General features: G+C 35.8%; 1 protein-coding gene across 7 annotated transcripts in view; it reads left to right on the top strand.

The window, feature by feature from the left end:
• The window catches only part of SPOPL (speckle type BTB/POZ protein like), a 64,179-nt gene that overhangs the window by 4,988 nt on the left and 36,613 nt on the right, over positions 1-22,578 (top strand). For 2 of the 7 annotated variants that reach the window (XM_068545187.1, XM_068545189.1), the window contains one exon: positions 20,248-20,279. The exons of the other annotated variants lie outside the window; for them this stretch is intronic. The gene's annotated coding sequence lies outside the window, so the exon portion shown is untranslated. The remainder of the gene's footprint in view (positions 1-20,247; positions 20,280-22,578) is intronic. 7 annotated transcript variants of the gene reach the window in all.

Here is a 22,578-nt window from a genome sequence, read left to right as displayed (position 1 = left end):
CATTCAGAACATACTCAAAAAGAATATGTTTTTTAAGTACTGTTTATCAGGCAGTAACTATTAGACTTTTAGGAATGCAATTAGACCTCAGAGTCTAGGGGCAATGGACAATTAAATATTGTTTAATGTGATTAGTGCTGTCATAGCAGTTTATTCAGGTTGCCTTGTAAGCACAGAAAAGGAGCCTTAAGGAAGGCTTTCTAAGGAAAGTAGAGTGTTGGGCAGAGTGTTTCCGAAGGACAAGTGGAGAGATGGAAAGGGCAATGCAATGGTAGAGGAGTTTACTTTGAAAGCATTCAAGTTTGCTGTTTTGATTAATGTCATCACTACCCATTTAGTCACCAAACATGGAGATATCTTCAGACTGTCTTCAGGATTTAAAGATTTTCTTTGTTACTGTCCAAGGTGGTGTTTTGTTTTTGCTGGTTAGCTTTATATTTATTATATCTATACTTATGGAATCATTAAGTAATAGTAGAATGTAAATATTTTGGTTATGCTTTAATGATTTTTTTTTCTGAATGGGAGAAATTTTATACATACAACTTTTTCTCAGATTTAGAGAATTAAAATGAAAGCCTTGGTAAGGATTGCTAAGAGTTTACTGCTAAACATCAGGTATATGGTCAATGATGGTGCTTTTGGGCTCAGTGGAATAACACTCCCCTGATACCTTAAATGCTATTTTAGATAGTTGTCTAAATGTCCCTAGACTTAAGTCTTGCATCATAGTAGAACACAGTTCATCTTCAGGAATTACTTTATGAAGAATACTGTAGTTGGCAAAACCTTAATTGACAAGAAAATTAGTGTATTAGAAGGGTAAATGATGTCAAAATGGATTTTAAAAACACAGTAAATAAAGGTTCTAGAAGACATCTGCTTTAAAATAACAGGAATATAGGGTCAATCAAAATTTTTGCTTCTGAAATACCTTCTTGAGTTTTTGTAGAAACATCGTTGTATTATTCTGATCTGCTAAGGCAGTCTTCCTTATATTTTATATTAAGAAAGTTGTAACTTAAAAATTTTGTTTTTATTAGTTCCTACTGGCTTTTGCTCTTGTCTTCTCCCTGGTTTTTTTTTTAAATCTTAATAAATTCTTGTATGACAACTATATATTTTTCATATATTATGGTTCTTATAGGTATACTTTCCCAGGCCTTTTGTTTATATGCATAAGTAGAATTCTTCTGATATTCTTCAGACTTGCCTACATGTTCTAAAGGACAGAATAATTATTAGCATTAAATTCTGAATTATATAACTGTGAAACAGAACTTTACATACATAAAAAATAGCAGTTTTAAAAAAATTTGACCTACAAATATAAAATTGCATTACCTCAGACTTTGGTTGGGGTAGGTTGTTTATACACTTGAAGGGAAAGTAATATAGTAATAAAAATAATTAGAAGTAACAAATACAAAAGAAAGAGGTTTCACTCTGGTATTAGGTAATGCAAGATCTCAAAGGTTGTAGTGTAACTGAAAAGTAGTATGAGGCTTTTAAAATATTATATGAGATATGTTAAAAGAAGATACTGTTGTTTCCTGTTTTGGTATGTTTTCTGAAGCAAATTTCACAGTTTTTCCTTGTGAAAATGCATTTTAATCCTCTCCCCTCTGCCCCATCAAAATTAAGTGATTTTTAAGGTAAAACGTGCTCAAGGTGGTTTTTTTGTTGTTGTAATTTGGATGCAATTTTTGGTGTTTTAGTGGGAAATTACCCTGAAAGGTAGTTTTCATCCAATAAGACAAAAGCAAACCAAAGAAAAAAAAATTGAATATTAATTAAGTCATCCTGAAATTACCAAGGCAAGTATTGACACAGGAGTATTTAAATGAATTGAATTTTATTTGATTAAATTTTTTTGGTGGCCACTCGTAGGATCAGTTTAAACCTTTGTTAACCAGTTATTTAACATGGTGGTTAAGTTCAGTATGTCCAGTTTTGTTAGAAAAGCTCAAGTAGGGCATGGGCACACACCAAGCATATTTGGTTATTTGCATTCAAAGTGTATTTTTTAAAAAGTGAAGATACTTTTTCATGTGAACATTTTATCAGTGGCATTTGAGAACTGGCTTGAATCAAGTGGTACTTGGGAGGTATCTTGAGTTATGCTTTACTGTTGATAATTTTTATTTTCTCAGGTGTCTCATTTTCACTGTTGTTTTGTCTGCCTGCCTTCTCCCCACCCAAAGTCCTTTATTTCTTCATCAGATTGTATAATGAAACCAGTTATTTTTCCCTAGTAGGATATAACCAGGTTTAGTTGAACATGGGCCTGAGAAACTGACAACTTACTACAGGGTAAATGGAATTTCCTCATAGATCATTTTGGTTTAAAGGGAAAAAATGCCCTTTTTTAAAGCATTTGTACCAGAGTTGTCAAGTACTTTAGATATTTTATCTCATTTACTTCTTATCACTAACCCATGAGGGTCATACCATAAGTTTTTGAATCGTACTTGCCTGCAATTACCAGATGCACCACTGCTTTATGTACTCCACAGAGAGAGCACTGTCAGTTAAAGTTGTAAAATGCCATCAATTTTAGATATGTTAAAACATGAAAAAAAAAATGGGTATCTTAGAATTTATTAACTGTGCCATTAGTGCTGCTTCATTTTATGGTTATCACCCAAGGTCTTCAAAATAACTAACCTCCCAACATCAAGTGAAGTCAGGATAAATTTAGTTTTGCTTAACTTCAGAGATCTCTGGGCAGTATAGCATAGAAGTTAATAGAGTGCATCCAGTCTGCTTTTTAATAGCTTTGTGACTTTAGGTAAGTTACTTAGCATCTCTGCTTCAGTGTTCTCATCTGTAAAATGGAAAGGATAACTGTACCTCCCTTGTAAGAGTTGTTACAAGAACCAAATGAGTTATATTTACATTTAGAATAGTGCTTTCCACATAAGTTGCTTTGTGTAAATGTCGGTTAATTAAAACAGTGATGCTATTTCTGATCTAAGATATATAAGTAGACGATGTGCTTAAAAGGAAGGGAAAAAGGGAACCATTAGAACCTTATCTAATGGTTCATTGGTGTTTTGTGCGTACGATGGAGATTAAAGTATCTTATTAATTTGTCTTTTAAGTTTAATATAAGATTGCAGTCTTGATGATTTTGATATCTAAATTCATAAAAATAATACCACTGTATAAAGGTTCAACTGAAATCCACTTTCCTTTCATTTCTGTTATGACATATTTAGTCAGAATATTGACATGCTATGATAGATGTCTTAAAAATAACCTGTTATATACTTATGATTCCTGTCAAACTCATAAGAAATTCATTCAGAAATATTTTTAAAGGATTTCAATATTAAAGAACCATGTTTAAATTTTTGTTAAGACATCTGACTTCTTCATTTTGAAGTATATGGAGGAAAAGTAATACTGAGGCAGTTTTTATTTATTTTAATGGTTTTAATATGTACCTGATTCTGTTGCTTCATTTGAGATTTAAAATCTTGTCATTTACCCTGATATAAAAGTAAGGCCTTCCTTTGAACTTCTTGATATTTCCCTTTTTTCCACTTTTGCCTTGTTTTAATTTTATTCTTTTTGTTTTGAGCTCATATCATTCATTTACTCCATAAATTGACCAACTGTTAAATGCTGGGTTCTGTGTTTGCAGTGATGAATTGGAAATAACCCTTGACGTGTAAGACTCACTATTTGGGATTTTTTAATACTGTTTAGTCATTGAGTGCTTAGGCACAGTGCTGAAGACTTGATATATCTGCTCTTTTTGTTTCAATCCTCATAACTACCTTTCTAGGGTAGTTCATTACTTTAAAAATGTTTCCACTAAATAAATGGCAGAGAAGAGTGAACTCTTGGTAGATGGAAGGGTGGTGAAGATCTGAGTGTGGTCAAGGTAATGTGGAGAGGGAGAGCTTTGGTGTTAAAATTCTTTTCAGATTAGTGTTTTCTCTCCTAGAAAGGATATGACTCTTGCATTCTGTTACCCTAATATAGCCTTCTTTGTTTTAATATAAAAATGTATTAGATTAGCATGAGGGAAGATTTTAAAAAGTGTTCCATCCCAATTTTAGGGGGGAGTTCGGAACATGGCTCTGGGAATAGGATTGTATTATAAACATTTAGGCATCAAGGTTGCTTATTTATTTATTAAATATTTATTTGCTTTTTTATTTTACATAAACTTTTATGGAGTATAACATGCATTCAGAGACAGGCATGTAACATCATACAGCATCAACACCCTTGTGTACGGCTTCTTACATCAGTTTTTATGTGATCCATCTGTGTAGTGTGTAGTGGTAGCTTCTTCATTCTCATTCTGTTGTTTTCCATCCCATTGTATGACTATGTATATGTACCGTAATTTATCCATTTTACTGTTGATGAACATATAGGTTGTTTCCAGTTTTGAGTCGCAATGGATAGTGCCCCTTATAGAATGTTCTTGTATCAATACATATCTTTTGCTGCACATCTGCGCATATTGCTGTAGTAGAATTTTTTGGACCGTGTGTGCTTTTGTTCAGTTTTAGTATACATTACCCAGTGTTTTCCCAAGTGTCTTTTCAGTAATGAATGAGAGATTTATTTGTCCACATACCCTGCAACGTTTGCTTGATATTGTTTCATTTATTTAGCTATTCTGGTAGGTGTAAAGTGGTATGGCTAGTTTTTCAAAATATACACGATTCCTTTCTTCACTCATACCCACGTACCCCTCCCATGTGCACACCAAGGGAAAGTGGAATAGAGACATGTATATTTTCATAAAACCCATCAAATGATTCTGGTTGCCTTGTCAGTTGATAAGATGCAGAATATAAAACAAATGTAAGTATAATTTAAGGAAAATGAGACTGTCATGAAAATTACAACTTCACTGTATAGTTTACTGACTTTCTTACAAATGATGCATTTCTGCCTAACTATTGCTAAACATGGGACAGGTTTTTAAGATTTTGCAAGCTGGTGAAAAGTTTTGTAGGCCCTTTTATTGAGTGAGTCTGCAACATTTCCCCGAAGCTCTAATTACACAATACTGGAATGCACTTGCTCTTACTTGACTATCTACCCAGATTGTAGGTTGTGTTCATTCATTATTTTGTGAGGTTTTGCTACCCCTTAAATAGGGGAAGTGCTGTCTGCCCAGCAGAGTTGACTCAATTTTCAGAACTTGAAAGTTGAGCAAATTTTACCAGATGCCCACAGCATGCTACATATTGTTTTAGACTTAATTTCTTGTTATTTATGGCGTTTTTCTTGTGTCACAGACAGCAGTGTTGCTACTAATTTTTTTTGTTTTTAATTATCGAATTGTGTAGTGAATACAAAGGATGTGAAAAATACTTTTGCCTGTGTATCTTTTTCAGGGTTAGGACTGTGGTTAGTCTCTTCTCATTCCCCAGTCAATGTAGATCATGTTAGAATCATATGTAGGGATGCACCATTCCTGTACCTTTTGTGAATCATAATTAGTTGTTGATTTCTTCTGTTTTAAGTCACACATACAGACTCATAACTGCAGATAAGCTCATAGTTTTCCCTTTTTAACATTGTCTTATGCCTTTTTAGAGCTAATATTTTAATATCTGACTTTATTTCTTACTGCTGCAAAGTACTGTTCGTGGGTAGCACAGCTGTTTGATAAATACTTGTGCTCTACATATTCATAAGTAGTTACTGATTATTGCTAGTCATAAGAATCTTGGGATTATTAGCTCATCATCAGAAGAGCTGAGATGGCATTCATGTACTTAAAGTGTTCTCTTGAGGTATAAGAACAACTCAGTTTATTTTTTTGCAAAGCATTTCCCTGAGAGGCAGGGCTGGTAGGTGGATGGCAGTAGCCTCCTTTTATTTAGTCTAGCTTGACCGTGCGTTACATTATTTCAGAAAAGACTGGATTAAAATCCAGGGTCTCCTAACACATTGCTCTTCATGGATCATTTTGCTTCATTTCTTTCTCTTTCAACTTTTCTCTCTTTCTTTCCTTTTTTTCCTCTTTTTTTCCCCTGTAAACTAAGCAACTATATGAAATGTTTTTCTTTAAGAAAGTGTGATTCCTTAAGGAGGATTAAGCCATTTTAATGGTTATAGACATGAAAGGTGTAATGATAGAGACATATAGATCCCTACAACCCTGTATCCTAAGGCATGCTGTTTTGCCCATTTCTTTCCCCTAGATTTTATCATTTAGAGTTCCCCAAAGTGGTAGTTCCTCTTATCTTTTTCAGTGATGGTGGGTTTTCCTGCTTTTGTCTAGGATAGTACTAGTTTATGTCTTTTGTCCCAGCATCTTGTCCAATTTAACATTTGTAATGACTGTTTAATTTTTAATGAAATACTATTATTAATAGTTGCATTAAAATAAGCCTTAGTGGGTTTGGTAGAATTTTTATTTCCAGCTGCTGCCATGGTCTAGTCTAGTGATAGGTGAGAGACGTGTAATAATGAGTTCTGCCTTTAACAGGTGGTAAAATCTGAAAGGAATCTTAAGTACACCTCTCTTTCCCTAACCCATCTCAGATACAGTGTAACCAGTGACAGTATCAAGGTGGGGATCTCCATGATTAGAAGTGGGCTGGGACATAAATGATTAGGGGTAACTAACTCCTCATGGTCTCAGGTGATGGTAAGAGATTTGATGCCTCCGCCTTCATTGACTGCTTTGGGTACCAGCCTGTTCCATGTTTATGCAGCTTGCAAGATTCATGAAGTCACAAGGATAGCAATAAGTGGTGTCAGTGAGAAACTGTAGGTTATGTAAGCTGAATAGTGGTTGAGCAGTTCTGCCATAGAATGAGTAAGCAGCACTGTTTAGTAAAGCTTTGTGTGATGATGGAAATGTTCTATGATTCCCACTTTCCATTATGGTAGCCATTCGCCACTTGTGTATGTTGAGCACTGAAAATGAGTCTAGTACAACTAAGGAGCTGAATTTCTAGTTTAATTATTTCATCATTTGGTAAGACTTTTATTTTGCAACAAATCCTCTTGAAATCAATTAGTTAAAAACAGAAGTACGTATTTAATGAAAGTGTACACTTCAGAAGCTGTTATTCTGCTTTTTTAAAAGATTTTCTACACCATTGCTCAGCAACCCAAATAACAGAGCGTACAGTGGGTGGTTAGACTGATACAGAATGGATGGTTTACAGAATTGTTGTGATAAAAGAACAAAGGAGTGAAATGTTAAGCACGCTTACTAGAGAATTTTTGAAGTGATGCACTGTGGGTTTTGAGTTTGATAAGGAAGGAAGGGAAGCCATAAGGGGGTAATGACTTAAGAAGAATGGTATGGACTCAGTGAAGTGTTGGTAATAAGAGCTGTTGGGGGATTAAATTGATGACAGAATAGGAATAAGTTCTGTTATTAAAATGATATATTCAAGTTTATTTCCATGGTTGGTCAAGCTATCCTAGGTAGTAAGTTCCAAGTCAGAATCTCTGAAAAAGATTGCTAAAATTTTAAGTGGGTGAGATCATTCAGGAAGGTAAAAGAACTTTGATGCTGGTAGGAAAGAAGTCCACTGGAGTGCAGTCATCCAGGGTGGTGGCAGGAATAGTGAAGAAGACAATGGAGACAGTGGTTGAAGTCCTCCATAAAGGAGTCTAACTCAGAGAGGTGAGTAGGTGATTGCAAGAGAGAAGAATGTAAGAGAATTTTTTAAGAATGGACTCATGCAGTTGCCATACACTTTTGTTAGGTTGGAAAAGTAGTCTGGAAGCAACAGTGGTGAGTCAGAAGAACTCTTTAACTACTTCCAACTCCTTTTACTATGGGGTTCGCCAAAAAGTTCATTTTTTTTTCCCATAAGATGACTCAAGTGGTGCTTAGTTGTCTTTAAGTTCATTCGAAACAATTTTGTTAGATTGTATTGTGACAGCTGTCATATCAGTGTGCATTAAAAAAAACTTACCAAATTGGTGAATTTTTGTGTAGCCATTTTAATATTGAAGATGGAAGAAAAACAACATTTTCGGCATAGTATGCTTTATTAGTTCAAGAAAGGTAAAAACACAACTGAAATGCAAAAACAGATTTGTGCAGTGTATGGAAAAGGTGCTATGACTGATCAAACGTGCCAAAAGTGGTTTGTGAAGTTTCATGCTGGAGATTTCTTGCGGACAATGCTCCACAGTTGGGTAGACCAGTTGAAGTTGATAACGATCAAATTGAGACATTAATTGAGAACAATCAACATTATACCACACGGGAGGTAGCTGACATACTCAAAATGTCCAAATCAAGCATTGAAAATTATTTGCACCAGCTTGGATATGTGAATTGCTTTAATGTTTGGGTTCCACATAAGTGAAAAAAAACCTTCTTGACCATATTTCCACACTCAGTTCTCTATTTAAACGTAACAAAAATGTTCCGTTTTTAAAACAAATTGTGACGGGCGATGAAAAGTGGATACTGTACAATAATGTGGAACGGAAGAGATCGTGGGGCAAGCAAAGTGAACCACCACCAACCACACCAAAAGCCGGTCTTTATCCAAAGAAGGTGATGTTGTGTATATGGTGGGATTGGAAGGGAGTCCTCTATTTTGAGCTCCTTCCAGAAAACTAAATGATTAATTCCAACAAGTTCTGTTATTAAAATAATATATTCAAGTTTATTTTCGTAGTTGGTCAAGCTATCCTAGGTAGTAAGTTCCACTGAACCCCAATTAGACCAACTGAAAGCATCACTCAACGAAAAGTGTCCGGAATTAGTCAACAGAAAACACGTAATCGTCCATCAGGGTAATGCAAGACCGCACGTTTCTTTGATGACCAGGCAAAAACTGTTTCAGCTTCACTGGGAAGTTCTGATCATCCACCGTATTCACCAGACATTGCACCTTTGGATTTCCATTTATTTCGGTCTTTACAAAATTCTCTTAATGGAAAAAATTTCAATTCCCTGGAAGACTGTAAAAGGCACCTGGAACAGTTCTTTGCTCAAAAAGGTAAGTTTTGGGAAGATGGAATTATGAAGTTGCCTGAAAAATGGCAGAAGGTAGTGGAACAAAATGGTGAATACGTTAAGTTCAGTAAAGTTCTTAGTGAAAATGAAAAACGTGTCTTTTATTTTTACTAGAAAACCAAAGGAACTTTTTGGCCAACCCAATAGATCCTTCACAGGTGTAAGAAAAGGATATGATTTTAGCAGTTCTATTTGATCTGCTTTAGTTAGGTATTTGCCTCTCTGACCTTATCTTTGTTTCTCCAGTGCCTGACCGATTTAGGTTCTTAATAAATGTTTGTTCAGTAAATGCTAGATGAATGTGAAATTGTTCCAGTGTCCTGGAATTCTAGAACAAAGAACATTGCTTAGACACTTTTAAAAAGTGATTTGAAAACTAGTAACAGGAATTGTTACTTGGTTTTGTTTTTGGCAGCACCGGGTGGTTTGCGGGATCTTAGTTCCCTGACCAGGGATCGAACCCAGGCCCTCGGCAGTGAAAGCGCGGAGTCTTAATTACTAGACCCCCAGGGAATTCTCACTTTTTTGACTATAATTAAATGAGAAGGAAGAGAAATATTAAGGCAAAAGACTATTATGATTTGTTAAAAAAAAAACTATGGAGGCAAAAGCTTTAATCAAATGTTTACTCATATTTTCCTAAAGTAAAAGAGATGAGGGGAAGAGTAGGAGAAGGGAGAGGGAGAGAATATAGGTTTTATTTTGGAGGAATGTTTTAGGACTCAAATAAATCTGAAAAATGCCTAGGGTTAATGTTAAGTGGATCCAGAATTGGCAACTAACTGTGCAGAAACTAAGTACTTTATAGACCTTATCTCCTTTAACACTCACTATATTCTTTCTGTACGAGAAATTATTCCCTTTCTGAAGATGAGAAAGCTAAGGGCCAAAAAGGGAAAGTAACTTGTTCAAGGGTTATAAAACCTAAAAAAACTTGTGTTTTTTTTTAACTTGCATTGTTTCATATACACATCTTTTCTTTTGTGTACATTTCAATGAGTTTTGACAGATACGTTCACCTGTGTAACAACAGCCCAGTCAAGAGACAGATCATTTCCATTACTCCAGGAAGTTCTCTAGAAGTTTACACAATTCCTGAGAGACACTTTGGATGTTAGTCTATCTTTTTACAACTACACCTCCACATTACTTGCATTAAAAGGGAGATGGAAGTTAGAGATAAGCAGTGTGAGAGCAGCAGCGTGAGAGCAGTAGTGTTCATAGCTCATGTAAATAGCTCATGGAGAGCCTAGTGATAAAGGTTGAAAAAGTAAAAACAAAACCTCAAAAACATACTTAGGCAAATTTAACTCTGTTCTTCTTCATAGTTCATGAGATTATTACTGTTTTGTAAACTAGTTCTACTTTTTAGTTTCATATTAATACTCATACACATTAAACTAATTTATTGAGTGCTTTCTATGTACCAGACACTATACTAGGCGTCTTCTATACACTCCCATTCAGTACACCAGTCATTTGAGATAATTACCATTTATTATTCCCATTTTACAAACAAAACTGAGGCCCAGAGAGCTTACACAGCTTCAGGATCTGCACCTAACTCTAAATTCAGAAACCAAATTCTTAACCCTGATGGTGTTCCATGGATCATTCTGTAATACAAAATTATATCTGGTACTTTGTTTTTTAGGAAGCAATAAATTTTGTACTGTCTAGTAAATATGTAATACCTTTCCAGTAGTTGACTTCAAATCTAGTCAATATGTCTTTGCTTAGTATCTGCCATCGTATACACTAGGCAGTACGTAAAGGTGAAAATATAATCTCAAGGAGTTCAGCATATTTGATGAATTGAAAAAAACCATAGTATTTTCAGTTAAAAATCCTGGATTCACGGACTTTCCTGGTGGTCCCATGGTTAAGACTCCGTGCTTCCAGTGCAGGGGGCGCAGGTTCAATCCCTGGTCGGGGCACTAAGGTCCCACACGCTGTGGGGCATGGCCAAAAAGTGAAAAAAAAAAACAACCCCAAAAAATCCTGGATTCAATTTCTGAATTTTTTTTTTGTCTTTTTGGTTTTTTTTAAAACTCTATGACCTTAGACCATATTGCTTCTGTTTCAGTTTCCCTGTCTGTAAAATAGAAGTAACTACTTCACAGGGTTGTTTAGAGGATCAAATGAGATAATATGTATAGGAGTAAAATTCTAAAGTGTGAAGTAAAATCTTACAGATTATTGTACTAATAATTACAATAAATTTGATTAATTCTATATGAGAGGCATTGGTTATGAAAGTGCTTGGGTACCTAAGGAGTAATTCATTTTACTGAAGAAAATGGTATGGGAGTAAACATAAACGGTTGGTTAGTAAACATTTTACAGAAGAAATGGCAGTCGAGATCAACAGATTAAAACACTGTTGGTGCTTAAAGAAGGAATAAGGTTAAGTTATCTTATTGTTTGTTGACTGAGATAACTTACTCCTCTTGTGTTTGATAAAGAGTCTGTTGCTATAATTTATAAATTAGATCTTGAATAAAGATTCTACCTGAAGGGACCCCTGAGATCTAGTTCAAATAATGCCATCCTTCCTTGTGTCCACAGGGTTTAGCTAAGCGTAGAACCTCCCAAGATACTCAAACAGGTCAGTGAATAAGAGAGAGAGAGACTATAAAGGAACAAATGAATGAGTAAAAAAAAACAAAGGAATGGGGGGTGGGGTGGGGTCTTGCAGCTTGGCCATAGTGAGTAGTCTCCTGACTGCTGGTCTTGCCCTGTTTTGGTTCACCACAGTTTATATATTACTATAATTTAAAATCTTACCTCACGAAGTTTAATGACCGTAGTCATAAACTGCCATGCTAAGTATTTAAATAAGGCTGATTTTTTAAAATCCCAATATTGTCTTTATAAGATTTCTGGAAATAGCCTCCTTTTACTTGTATTTTTTCCTTCACCCTCCTCTGGAAATAGCCTCCTTTTAGAAAGTGAAATATTTGCTTCATACATTTAAGGGGATATGACTATTAATATAGATGCAGATAGGCTTATAATTTTCTTATTGTGCCTTGTGTATGTCATTACACAAGTAATGTGAAAACAATTGAACTTGTAGCAACTAGCATGACATATAAATCTAGTTGTTTTTAAATGATTTTTTTTTTTTAAATGGTTGCCAAAGAGCCAGACTGTCCTTAATATGTAATGCTACAGGAAACGCAGTCAGGTTCTGAAGTGATCTGTAGTCGATTTTTTTTTTCCCAAGAAGTTCATTGCACTGTGAGGAAATCATGTAGTGATATCAAGTACATCTTAGTCTACAGTGTATGAGTCTTACTGTATAAGCTTATGTTAGAACCGGATAGGATTTAGTGATTCTTGCCCTGAATGCTTTGTTTAGCCAACAGCTCGGTGATGTGCAAAAGGGCATGTGTTCTGAAACCAAAAAGGGCCAGGGATAGAATCCAGGTCTCTCAACACATGGACCCCAGGGCTTTTTTCCATTTTTACCTTTGTTAAGGAAAATGACATTGCGTCTATGTCAAGAAATGTTAAATGACTTTTAGTTTTAATCCTTTTTTTAAAAAAATACATTAAAGCGACAGAAATGGAGTGATTTTGGGGGGTTACAGTGTGTGTACACGGGAGTTGACTTTCAGTTTTTTGTTCTTTTTTTTAAGGGAGAACCTTGGCGTTGAATGACAAGGCAACAGTAAGCAGAGGCTTTAAATCCCTGCTTGTGTGCAAACCTTCACCAACACGTATTAATGGCTTTTAGGATTTATCAAATAGAGAAAGAGTTCATCTTAAAATGTCTGTATTTTGCCTATACTAACAAAGTTTCCATATATATGTTATTAGAACTACCTCCTTACTATCAGTGTTAGAGGATGTTGTAGATTTCAAAACAGATTCCATAACACTGGAATAAGATCCTGAAACAAAGAAGTTGAAAACTAGCCCAGAGGTCTACCTCTCAGGATAATACTCAGGTAAAACGGAAGACTTAGTCATAGGTAGAGGACAGGTGGATAGCTGTAGCAGGGATGATGAGATTTTTGTATTATTGGTAATAATAGCTTTCTGGTCTAATCCTCACACTAGAAATGTGATTCTCAGTGTGAGATCCCTAGACGAGCAGCATCAGCACCATCTGAGACTTGTTAGAAATGCAAATTCTGGGGCCTGACCCAGACCCACTGAATCATTCATCCTAGGGTTGGGGCTCAGTATTCTGGTTTCACAAGGCTTCCAGGTGATTCTAATGCACAGTTAAATTTGAGAATCACTGCCCTAGAAAAATATAAACCTGTGAGTCTACCATTTGTAATCACTTAGAGGCTGGCACTACTTGGTTGGACCATATAAACTTACCCATAGTCTCCTGCTTTTGATTTACAAAAATTTCAAATTACCAAGTTTTAAAGAAAAGTCACCTTTTATTTTGGGCAGAGAGTTCAAACTGTAAAACTGCTATTTCACTTAGGCCTCTCAATAACCAAAGTAGGAAAAAATTAAGGGCCCCAGTAAGAGACTATAAGGTAAATGGAAGTATTTGAGCAACGTGTGTGTGCGCGCCTGCGCACGCACACGCCCTGGGTAATTTCATCATAAGCCGTGACTCCTGAGTACCCGTCCACTCCCCCCGCCCCCAGCTCTTTTGGCTTTCCTCTTCTATAGGAATATATACAGTCAGGAAGGAGGAATGGTCTTCCCACCCCCAGCCATTTTTTTTCATGAGGGTTCAGAGTATTTCCGTTGCTATATCCTTCATCAGCCCCTGTTCCTGCCCCCTAAGATTTTTACTAGGACCTGTGTTTAGATGTGCTGCCACTGAGTTGACTCACTCTCCTGAGAGTCACAGCTGTTTCTATTTCGAAGAGGAGCCTTTCTCTCCCTGTTATATGCATTTTAGTGAACTTTAGTAAACTTGAGATAAACTGGTTTTAAGTGATTGGAACTACGAGATGGCTTTTCTCCATTATTTTCCTCAGACCATTTAATTAGTCCCCTCCCTCTTTTTTTTTTTTTAAAGAAGGATATTTGTTTTACTTTTTTTTTTTTAAAGGAATTCCTTTATTTTTATTTTTTATTTATTTACTTATTTTTTTTTGGCTGCGTTGGGTCTTCGTTTCTGTGCAAGGGCCCTCTCCAGTTGCGGCAAGCGGTGGCCACTCTTCATCGCGGTGCGCGGGCCTTTCACCATCGCGGCCTGTCCTGTTGCGGAGCACAGGCTCCAGACGCGCAGGCTCAGTAGCTGTGGCTCACGGGCCTAGTTGCTCCGCGGCATGTGGGATCTTCCCAGACCAGGGCTCGAACCCGTGTCCCCTGCATTGGCAGGCAGATTCTCAACCACTGCGCCACCAGGGAAGCCCCCCCTCCCTCTTTTTAAAAAAAAATAAACACTGAGCATTGTGCTAGGCTTTGCATTGCAGAAATGAATAAAACAGAAAAACCTTCAAGAAGATCATAGTTTAGGTAGAAACACAGCTGTTCTGTGCACATAAAACTCAGTAGTGAAAGGCAGTAAATGAACGGAGGGTGATGGAGGTGGTAGGTGTATTTAATGGGAGCTGACTATGGCCATCAGTAACCAATTTCAGTTTTCTAAATGGGCATACTGTGTTATGGACTGCTTTCCCTCCTGCTTATAATGCTTCTTAAAAATAGAAGTCGTAATTATATTGCGATTCGTATTACATAAGAGTAAAAAGAAGAGGAAGTCACCTTCCCACCCCCAGTTCCACTTCCCACTGTAAATTGTGCCTGCTTTTAGTTCTAGACAGTATTGCCTACCTCTGTGAATGATAGTCTTATTTCTCTCCTCACTCCGTCAATCTCCCAATTATTATTCGTTGTTAAGGCTACATCATCAAGGTGTTTGCATTTTAATTTCTTTTTTGCTTTATTTGCAGACCAATTCTAAAAATTTTAAACCTGGAAATATTTATAATGTGATTATATAAATACTTACTATAGAACAAAGTAGGGTGGCCTCACAGAAAATGAAATGTAATCCTATGTACATAAAAACTTTACCAATGGAAAATTTTCTAAGTGTCAAATTGTAGTGAATTCTCCTAGTTTCTTTTTCTTAGCCAAAAGGCCGAGAAGCGATTCCTAGTTTCTTTTTTAGTTTCCTTCTCTACTGAGACCTGTTCAATTCTGTTGTTTTTTCAAGCCCATGGTTTCTTTCTTTAGGGTTCGTTTTCATTTGGTTAGAGCTGTGGTCTTCAAAACGAAGCATCCACATAAACGGGTTACGCAAGATAATTTGGGGGGGTGTCAGAATATATTAAAAATTAAATTATTTAATTTTATCTGATTATTTTAAATTTTAATTTTGATATGCTTTATAATATACATAAATATATTAGTATAATAATATGTTAATTTATAAATAGACATGCATGCTGAGAGCGAATGGTTTTTTACTCATAAAGGCATGTCATACAAAAAAGTTTGGAGTTCATTGGGTTCATTGAGTAATTTTCAATATAGAATGGCAGACTTTTCAAGTATTTGCTGTCTGAAAATGTCCTTTCTTCAGCTTGCATTCCTGAAGAATTTTGAGTATGAAATTCTAAATTCAAAATTTTTCTTAAAAACCTTAAAAACATTTCTCCTTATATCTTAACAGCATTTAGATTTCAGTGTGACTGGTTCCTTTGTAGATAACGTGAGAAGTTTTAGGATTTTCTCTTTTTTGGTGGAACTTTGAAATTTTGCCAGGATGTGCCAAGGTATAGATCTTTTTTCAGTAAGTATTCTTGGTACTTGGTGAGGCCTGACTGGGAACTTGTGTCTTCCTTCAGATCGTGGAAATAGTCTGTTTTTTTCTCTTGATATAGCGCTGTTATTTCTGTCTTAATCCCCTTCAGGAGCATTTAATGGCTCTCCTGTTGGAATATTGGATCTCTTCTGTCTGACCTCCAGGTCCCTAACTTCTCTTATTTCCTATATTCTTTGTGTATTTAGTTTGTGTCTTCAAAAGTAGTCTTTATCTTTTATTCTCCATTAATTATAAACATTTTATTGTTTATCTTACCCATTGGAATTATCATTTATATATATATATATTTTTAATATTTATTATTTTTGGCTGCGTCAGGTCTTAGTTGCGGCACACGGGCTCTTCGTTGCGGCACACGGGCTCTTCGTTGCAGCGTGCAGGCTTTTCTCTAGTTGTGGAGTGCAGGCTTCTCTCTAGTTGTGGCACGCGGGCTCCACAGCGTGTGGGCTCAGTAGTTGGGACGCTTGGGCTCTCTAGTTGTGGCACGTGGGCTTAGTTGCCCCGCAGCATGTGGGATCTTAGTTCCCTGACCAGGGATTGAACCTGCGTCCCCTGCGTTGGAAGGCGGATTCTTAACCACTGGACCACCAGAGAAGTCCCCCATTTATATTTTTAATTAACAAGAATTCTTGTTTTCTGACCACTTGTTCAAAGCAGCTTATTCCTGTTTTATTTAAGTGTACCATTCTGTCCCCTGCATTGTTTCCATTTCTACCAGGGTTATTTTGTTTTATTTTGTTTTATTTTACAGTTTTGGACCTTTTCCCAGTTGTCTGTTGTGATTTTCTCCTTTAAGTTTCTCTGCTGACTTGTTCCTATCTAATTGATTTCTCTGCTTATTTGTTCCCATTTATCTGCCTTAAATTTCTCAAAATATCTGATCCACCAATATCATCCTTTTGTACTTTCCAGCCCTGTTATGACTTCATTCTTTTGCAAAAATTTGTTCTCATCTCGTTGGTATGTTGGGAAATAAAAAAGACAGATAAATGTGCTCACTTGACTGCCTTGAACTATGTACTGCTTTCAAAGTTCCATCTTGGGTACAATATCTGATCCAGACATCTAGAAATTAGAAAGTTGATAGAAGGCCATATAATCTTGTCACATGACTTTGGAAGAGAGTATGAAACCCCTTTGTTTGTTTGTTTTGGTTTTTGTTGTTTTTTTCTGTTAATAACATGCTAGAAAGGTTGTCTTTAAGAATTTATTATAAGCTTAGGCTGAATCCAGGCAGGCAGGCAGACATTGCCAAATTTTAGCATTATATTCCTGGGCAGATTATGTAGCCTTTTTGCACTCTAGTTTACTCCCCTATAACATTGGCAGAAGCAGCGATTACTCTCCTCATAGAGTTATTCTGGGAATCAGATTAGATAAATACTTAGGCCTGGCATATAGAAAGCCTTTACAAAATATTTATTCTTGATATTGTTAGATTGCTTCTATTCAGGAAAAAGTTACACATTTTAGATAACTCTTTCCTTATAGAACAGATAAGTTTCTGTAAAGTTGGCTATGAAGTTGATTATTATAAAATAAATTTTCACAATGATTCTCTGTATAATACTGAAAATGCATTTGCAGAGAAAACTTCCTCAGTTCCATGAGTTGAAAACCTTGGATGAAGAAGTCTGTTGGTGACTTGCTGGAACCAGTAGCAAACATACTTGCAGTAACTGCTAGAGATTTTTGTTCCCTCTTAGTAAGCACCTACTGGAATAGTAATAGGGTTCTTTTGCATGACTATAAATTTTAGAATTCATCTATCAATTTCCACAAAAAGCAAAATTGTGATTTTGATAGTGATTGCACTGAATTTATATGTCAGTCTGGGGAGAATTCTTTATAAGATTTATTTTACATTTCATGAACCATGGCATATTTCTTTTTACTTTTCTCTCAGTACCATTTTGTAGTTTTCAGTATAGAGTTTGTGAGCATCTTTCATTAGATTTACTTCTAGGAAAAGTGGATTTTTAAATTATATTATAAATGGTATCTTTTAACTATTCTATTTTCTAATTGTTGCTAACATATAGAAATACAATAGATTTTTATATGTTATACAGCAACTTGTGCAAAATTCCTTGTTAATTCTGTTAGTTTGTACACAATCATGTGTGTTATCTGGGAATGATGATGATTTTCTTTTTTCTTTTCCAATTCTTATGCCTTTATTTTTTTCCTGCTTTAAGGTACTGCCTGGGACTTCAAGTGCAGTGTTGAGTGAAAGGCTGATAGTGGTCTTTCTTGTCTCATCTCACCTGGAACTCTTACTGTAGGGGTGTGGGTATGAGTTTTAAGATACTTTTTGTAAAATTAAAGAAGTTCTTTTTTTTTGGAAGTTCTCTTTTTTTTTTTTTAATTTTTATTTATTTATTTATTTATTTATGGCTGTGTTGGGTCTTCGTTTCTGTGTGAGGGCTTTCTCCAGTTGCGGCAAGCGGGGGCCACTCTTCATCGCAGTGCGCGGGCCTCTCACTATCGCGGCCTCTCCTGTTGGGGAGCACAGGCTCCAGACGCGCAGGCTCAGTAATTGTGGCTCACGGGCCCAGCTGCTCTGCGGCATGTGGGATCTTCCCAGACCAGGGCTCGAACCCGTGTCCCCTGCACTGGCAGGCAGATTCTCAACCACTGCGCCACCAGGGAAGCCCCTGGAAGTTCTCTTTTATTTGCAGTTTTTTAAAGAGTTTTTATCCCAAATGGGTATTAAATTTTATCAAATGCTTTTTCTGCATCTGTCAGGGTGATCTGTTTTCCCCCTTTTTTGGTTAATAGAAAAAACTAATAGATTCTGATGTTAATCACCCTTGCATTACTCAACTAAAACTTCATTGGTCATGAAATATACTTTTTATGCAATCCTAGGTTTGACTTGCTATTAGTTTGCTTAGGATTTTTATATGTATGTTCACGAGACAGACTTTCCTGTATCTTTCCTTCTTGTAATGTGCTTGACAGGTTTTGGTGTAAAAGTTACACTGGTTTCATCAGACAAGCTGGGAAGTTTGTTTTTGTTTTCCATTTTGTGGAAGAGCTTGTGCAGTGAAACCATTCCTATAAGTTTTCCTTGTGGGAGGGTTTTTAATAAAGTTTAATAAAAATAGGACTTTATAATTTTCTCTTTCATATTGTATGTCAGTTTTGGAAAGTGATTTTTTTCAGATAATTTTCTCATTTTACTTAAATTATCAATTAAGTTGGTGTAACGTTTTCATGATAGCCTCAATATCCTTCACAGCATCATTTTAGGTGTTGTAAATTTGTGTCCTCTCTCGTTTCCCTTGATTAGTCTAAAGCTATCGATTTTATTATTTTTTTCAAAAATAATACAAAGCATTTGACTTTGCATTTTTTTCTGTTGTCTGTTGTACATTTTTTTTCCTAGTCATTGCTTTCTGCTCATACTTTTATTATTTCTTCTACTTTCTTTGGGTTTGATGTACTCTTTTCTAGCTTCCTTAGATGGAGGCTTGTCATTGATTTTCAGCCTTCCTTACCTGATATATGCATGAAAGGTATAAATTTCCTAAGCATTGATATAACTACATCTTACAAGTTTGGAAATTTCTTATCTTTAATATTCAGTTCAAAATGTTTTCTAATTCTCATTGTGATTTCTCTTTTCACCCATAGATTTAGAAAGCTATTATTTAATTTTTGGAGATTAAGTATTTTCTACTTATCTTTTTGCTTATTGACTTTTAACTTAATCCCACTGTGATTAAGGTTTATACTCTGAATGATTTCAATGACCAGTATTTGTTTGTAAGGCTTTCTTTATCTTGCAGTAATATGGTCAGTTTTGGCAAATGATTTCTGTGCCATTGAAAATAATTTGCATTCTTTTGCTGTTGGGTGCCATATCTCTCCCCTCAACTCCTGCCTCTCTCCCTCCCTCTGGCCCCTCATATATATATATATGAATATGGGTATGTATATTTACCTATATATGTCATTAAGATTGTTCTTTAACTTACTGAGAGAAGTGAATTAAAGTCTCCCACTGTGATTTTTGGAATCATCCTATTGCATACAGACACATTTAGTATTATGTTTCTATGATTGACCTTTTTTCTCATTTTATTATTTTCCTTTTTATGTCTCTGAGTGCTTCTTGCTTTAAAATTTCTTTTAAATTTTAAATTTAGCTAATATAGCTGTACCTGCTTTGTTTTGGATAGGATTTGTCAGCTATATATTTTCTCATGATTTGTAACCTAAACCTTTCTTTTACCCTTATACAGGCACAATTTTATTGCATTTTGCTTTATTGTGCTTCACAGATAATGTGTCTTTACAAATTGAAGGTTTGTGGCAATGCTGTGTTGTCAGATGATGATCAGCATTTTTAGCAAGAAAATATTTTTTAATTTATGTACATTTTTTTAGACATAATGCTACTGCACACCTAGTAAACTATAGTATAGTGTAAACATAACTTGTATATGCACTGGGAAATAAAAAAATTCATGTGAGTCACTTTACTGCATTATTCACTTTATTTCAGGGGTCTGGAACTGAACCTGCAGTATCTCTGAGGTATGCCTATATTTAAGTCTTCTCCAAACTTAAATACAGTTGACCCCTGAACAAAGTGGGGGTTAGGGGCACCAACCCCCCATGCAATTGAAAATTTGCATATAACTTTATAGTCGGCCTCCATATCTGTAGTTCCTTTGTATCTACCGTTCTGAATCTGAGGATTCAACCAATTGCCCCTCATACAGTACTGTAGTATTTATTGAAAAAATCGGCATATAAGTGGACCCACAGGGTTCAAACCCATGTTGTTCAAGGGTCAGCTGCAGTTGCATTTTTTTCCCCTTATACAGCTTCCCATAATGTTAATACCATATTAAAACCCATATTAAATAGCAATTAAATGTAAACACCTTGTTATTATATTAAATAATATAACACTATTAAACTTACTGAAACCAAGAAATTAACATTGGTATAATACTGTTAAATGAAGACTTGAATCAGATTTTTACCAATTTTCCTACTACTATTTTTTTTTTTTTTTTTACTATTCCAAGATCTGACACTGCACTTAGTTGTTATGTCTTTGGGATTTGTTTACTTAACCCAGTCTGATAATGGGAGTATATAGCCTATCTAAATATAAATAATCTTTTATATATTTATATCATCTACCATCTTACTATTTTCTGTATTTCCCTCTCCTTTTTTTGTTTATCTATTATAATTTGTTATGCTGTCTCATTTTTCTTTTAGTGGCTACCCTAGTGATTACAGTGTTTCATTGAGTTATATTGCCACTTCCCCAAGAATGCTAGAATCTTAGAACACTTTTTTTGTTCGTTAAGAACGCTTTTTATTACATTTACCCCCCCCATGCCTTTTACATTATTGTTGTCATGCATTTTAATTGTACATATATTTAAGCCCCACCAGACATTACAGTTTTTGTTTTATTGATGAATTTTGGAAAGTTCTCAGTTATATTTTCAAATGTTGCAACTTCACTCACATACATTAGACTTTCGCTGTGTGTCACATTTGTCCTAGGTTCTTTTTGCATTTTCCATATTTTTTTTCTGCTTCAGTACAAATGTCTTTTACTGACCTTTTAAAAAGATTTCTTTTCCTATCTTTTGCTGTTAAACTTACATATTAAGTTGTTAATTTCAATTGTTTTTTAGTTCTAGGGTTTCCACTTGATTCTTTCTTAAGGACTTAAATTCTTTTTTTTTTTTTTTTTATAAATTTATTTATTTATTTATTTATTTTTGGCTGTGTTGGGTCTTCGTTTCTGTGCGAGGGCTTTCTCTAGTTGGCGGCGAGCGGGGGCCGCTCTTCATCGCGGTGCGCGGGTCTCTCACTATCGCGGCTTCTCTTGCTCCAGGCGCGGAGGCTCAGTAGTTGTGGCTCATGGGCCCAGCCGCTCCGCGGCATGTGGGATCTTCCCAGACCAGGGCTCGAACCCGTGTCCCCTGCATTGGCAGGCACATTCTCAACCACTGCGCCACCAGGGAAGCCCAGGACTTAAATTCTTGATAAAACTCTTTTTCATCTAGTTTTCCCCATCTTTTCCTCTGTTCTACAACATATTATTCACAGTTATTCTGAAAATTTTGTCTTCTGACTTCTGAATGTCTGAAGGTTCTATGCATCTGTGTCAGTTGCCTGGTTTTTTTCCTCCTAGTTTTAGGTCATGTTTATCTGTCTTTTGGCAGCTTGCAGTATTAATTAATTACTAGCCATTATGAAAATTGTAAAGGTTCCAGGTGATATCTTCTTTCATAGAGTGTTCATCCTTTCCCCTCTTAGATATAAAGCAGAGGGGCTGATAACTTTGAGCTAGTCAGGTACTGACATCAATCAAGACCAAATTAAGGCAGTTTGTACGTATGGTTTGTTCTTCTCCTATAGCTTAGCTTTCCAAGCCTTCCAAATAAGAGCCTGGTGTTCTTACTTGGGCCCCTCTCTCTGGCAGATACTGAACTCTAATCCTTGTCTTCTCAGCAATATGAGATATTTGAAAACTTTGCTGTGCTCTTTGAAGGCTTCTTGGCTTTCTGCTCCTTGCAGGGTCAGCATTCAGCAGAAATCTTAAAGGGCACTTTTTCGTCAGGATCTTAGCCCCTCAGATACCTACTTTTATCTTCTACCCCATGGGGCCAACAAAATCATTCCTGATATTTCTGCTTCTTGGCAGCAGCCCTCAGCTTGGACAAAACAAAGCCTGGATTCTCACTCTACATTGTGGCTAGAATCAGCGAACGCTCTTAGAGAAAAGGTATTTGTAGTCTATCAGCTTACCTTTCGATTATTCCCTCTTCTCTGGAATCTTGGAACCCACTGTCCTGATTGC

This window comes from Eschrichtius robustus, chromosome 5 (genome assembly GCF_028021215.1).
Source record: "Eschrichtius robustus isolate mEscRob2 chromosome 5, mEscRob2.pri, whole genome shotgun sequence".
NCBI lineage: Eukaryota > Metazoa > Chordata > Mammalia > Artiodactyla > Eschrichtiidae > Eschrichtius > Eschrichtius robustus.
The sequence above is the reverse complement of the archived record's forward strand: the minus strand, read 5'-3'. Positions and strand labels throughout refer to the sequence as shown.